This window comes from Helianthus annuus, chromosome 7 (assembly GCF_002127325.2).
Source record: "Helianthus annuus cultivar XRQ/B chromosome 7, HanXRQr2.0-SUNRISE, whole genome shotgun sequence".
In the NCBI taxonomy this organism is placed as follows: Eukaryota; Viridiplantae; Streptophyta; class Magnoliopsida; order Asterales; family Asteraceae; genus Helianthus; species Helianthus annuus.
The window spans coordinates 134,711,516-134,715,518 of NC_035439.2; the positions used below are offsets into that span (position 1 = coordinate 134,711,516).

The 4,003-nt window shown below is 36.2% G+C and overlaps 1 long non-coding RNA gene across 1 annotated transcript; it reads left to right on the plus strand.

Moving 5' to 3' along the window:
* The first annotated feature begins 1,898 nt into the window (after nucleotides 1-1,898).
* LOC110874051 lies at nucleotides 1,899-2,904 on the plus strand. The gene is made up of 3 exons (XR_002555592.2): nucleotides 1,899-2,083; nucleotides 2,317-2,449; nucleotides 2,555-2,904. It is a non-coding gene; the product is annotated as an uncharacterized LOC110874051 (long non-coding RNA).
* Nucleotides 2,905-4,003: the final 1,099 nt, after the last annotated feature.

The window sequence follows — 4,003 nt, forward strand, 5'->3', positions numbered from 1 at the left end:
GCTACTGAACGCATAGAAGGAACATGTAATTCGTTCACAAGATTATAATTTTAAATAATTTTCCCAAGTTATAAAAGAATTTGTGCCTCGTGCATTCAAATCAATTTTAATAAACATTTTACAAAAGAGTCGGTTGAATGTATTTACCAGTGTAAACTGACGTATTTTCCCCAAAAAGATTAAGTGCAGGTACTACACGTAATCGGCTGGCATTAGCTCCTTAGCATCTTAAGAAGTCTCGCAAGCTTGATGTCTTATCTGTTGAACAATATTTTATTTTGATCCCTCCTGTGGATACTATTCAACTACTTGTGATACATTGATATTACAGTAAATGGTTGAATTATATTTATCTTTATGCTTCCGTTGTGCATTTATATATTGTGGTTTGATTATATTGTTGCCAACTACGTCACGGTAATCCCCCACCGGGCCCACCGGTGATACACGTGGAAATCGGGGTGTGACATCATGTTAGTTATAGAATCTGAGTATTAGTATTATGAATGTTTTAATTGTAAAAAGAGGATTAGGTTTTCAAAATTTTAATCTTAGTATTAGAATAATGTACATGTTGGTGAAACGGGTTTGTAGTGGACAGGAAATGTTGGCGAACCCGAGTTTGTTGCTTTTGGATGAGCCGACTTCAGGGCTGGACTCTACCACGGCTCTTCGGTTAATGGCCACGTTGAATGGGTTGGCTAGAGGAGGGAGGAGTGTGGTCACCACGATCCATCAGCCATCAAGTAGGCTGTATTGGATGTTTGATAAGGTTGTGGTATTGTCTGATGGCAGCTCAATTTACTATGGTTGTTCGGGTCAGGTTATTGAGTATCTTGCATCCATTGGGTATGTGCCAGGGTTTAATTTGATGAACTCAGCTGATTTTCTGCTTGATCTTGCAAATGGTACCTAAATAAATCATGCAATAAACTGTAGAAATACAATGCAAAAAAGTTTTCATGTCATGTGATTAGTTTTTATTAATACAAGTTGGAAATTTATTCGCTCCTTTTTGTTTCGGTTTGGTCAGTTTTTTCGGCTTCGTTTTGAATCGGTTTCAGTATTTTCAGTTTTTTTTGGTTCCGTTTCGGTTTCGATTTTTTGTTTCTGTTTGGTCGGTTCATTCGGTTTCGGTTCGGTTGAGTTTTGATTTTTAGTTTCGTTTTAATCGGGTTTTTTTTCGTTTCGGAACGGTTTTGATCTTTTCAGTTTTTTGTTTCGTTTCAGTTCGTTTTTTTGTCTTGTTTTGGTCGGTTTTGATTTTTTATTTCGATTTGATCCATTTTTTGGTTCCGTTTTAGATTGCTTTCAATTTTGTCAGTATTTTTATTTCATTTCGGATCGGTTTTGATCTTCAGTTTTTTTTTGTGTTTCGGTTCGGTTTTTTATTTTTGTTTGGTCGTTATTCGGTTTCGTTTCGGTTTGGTTTTGGTTTTTTTGTTTCGTTTTGATGGTTTTTTCGGTTTCGTTTCGGATTGGTTCAATCCTTTCAGTTTTTTTGTTTCGTTTCATTTTTTTTAAAGTAAAATCTATTTTTTTAAAGAAAGCAATTTTTAACCAACATGACCCGAAACCCGTTCTGACCCGTACCTGTTCCGACCCGAATCTAAAAAACCTTTTTTGTAATTGACCCGTTTTGACCCATGACCCGACCCGACCCGAACTGACATGTTTGCCAGGTCTATATTTAATCATTATTTCAGTGTAGTTAAGACATTTGATTATCATAGTTAAATGAATATAAGAACTCTCTCTGTAGGCATTGTGACTAGCACTACCGAAAAATGGATGGGCTTCTGGAGTGGCAACCTTATTGTAGTGTGAACTGTAGGAACAAAACCAAAGTTTATGAATCATGTAGATCATTTGTTTTATTTTAATGCCAAAAAAAGAATGACCACCAGACTGTTGTCTTTCCTCTCAAAATATCCACCGGTTATGGTAGCTATGGCACTAATTGTTGAATAATACAGAGCAACAACAACACACCACCAACCGCCTTCAATCGTTGGAGCAAGCCTGGCGATGATGGCTTTGGAATTATCAGCTTTGCTCTCTTCGTTATTCCTTTCTTGAGCAGGTCTGTGTTAGGGGTATCCAATTGCAAACGTAAACTATTATTTTTTCTTAAATGGAGTTGTTGAGTTGTTATTGTTGTTTGATTGAATAAACCTGTGCACTTAGGGCTTTAACAGTTTCAGTTGTTTGTGATTAAGAACCAATACCAATATCTATATGTTGATATATAACCATTAGATCAATTTCATTCTAATTCTGTTCTATTCGTATTTGTAATTGTATTTAAAAATACAGATACATATATAAAAGAAAGTCACAATGATGTCGATGAACAGAGGAGCTGGGGCACAAGTGGAATATAATGTTGAAAATTAGGGATTTTGAACAGGAGACTCTTCATGTCATCTCAAAATTGGTATACAAACCTGTAAGTTCAAATATATTGTCGATACCAATTATCATTTTGTATTTTGTATTTTGTATTTTGTGTTGGTATTGCAACTTTGGTGATGCTCCAAATTCCATTATACAGAGATTGCCAGTATGGGCAACCTATTTGTTCATTATCACCCATCGTCCCCTGCTGCCGCCGTTTCACCCAACCCCACCTCCACTGCCACCTCTGACCCGATCGATGGTTACCTTTCCGATGATCCTGCTCACGCTAAATGTCGCCAAGATCGCAAAAAAGGTGTCGCTCGTATCAATCTCCTCTGTTTCTTCAATCTTCTGATTGGATGATGTTCAATGAATAATAAATTCCAGTGCTAATTTGAACATATTATTATTATATTAAATTTTGAAATGATGATAATTAGGATTTAGGATCCTGATCGTTGATTTATTATAGTTTTTTTTTTAATATTATCTCTGGTTACTGATATATACTATATATAAGCATTTCCCATGTCTAACATAGTAATTTAACCCCAACTTTTTAAGATGGCAGACTAAAAGTCTCAAACATAACCTATATTTTTACATTTTTCTTCCCATCTTACCCTTTGCTCCCTATATCCCATCTTACGAAGCACCATGTACAAGGATGTTTAAGCTATTTAACCCAAAGTTTTAAGAGACCTTCTAGAACCCTAATACTAAATAGTAAAAGAAGCCGTACGGGATTAAAGACACGCCGCTTCACTTCATCTTCCCCTAACCCCTCCAATCCCATAAAATCCACCGCACCCTACTGAGCTTCTCTGCAACACAAGCGTAAATTCGCCTCTCTCTCCACCACCCAAACTTCACAGAAAGGAAGAACGAAGAGAGCAAAGCTGATAATTCCAAAGCCATCATCGCCAGGCTTGCTCCAACGATTGAAGGCGGTTGGTGGTGTGTTGTTGTTGCTCTGTATTATTCAACAATTAGTGCCATAGCTACCATAACCGGTGGATATTTTGAGAGGAAACACAACAGTCTGGTGGTAGGATAATGGGAAAGTGAGACGCTTCATATCCACAAATGCCGGAAATCTCAATTTTACCCCGTGAGCGTCTTAAATTTTTGGAATATGAGCAACTTTACCCCCTCTAGAATGGCTTTTCTCTCTTGTACATGTTGCTTCGAAATTTATACGCGTAGTAAAATTACAATATTGTACATAGGAAATGCTTATATATAACCCGAACCCGAAAATCGTATCATACATATGAACCCGAACACGACCCGAACTTTCGTGGGTTAACCCGAACACGACCCGTTTAACCGAGTTTTTTAATTTTTTTCTGAAATTAATATATTAAAATTAAAATTTACTTAAAAAACACAAATATATAGGTATGAATTGAATTGCACATTGAAGAAGGTGATTATCAATTTAGACGGTTTCAGTTTAATCAAAGGTCAGAAGTGATGAAAGAAGGTTAAGAGGGGTATAATGGGAAGAAAAAGGTAAAATATTAGGGATTTTAACTGACTTTTTATATGCCATCTTAAAGTTAGGGCTGAAAATTACTATTATATCCATGGGAAATGCTTT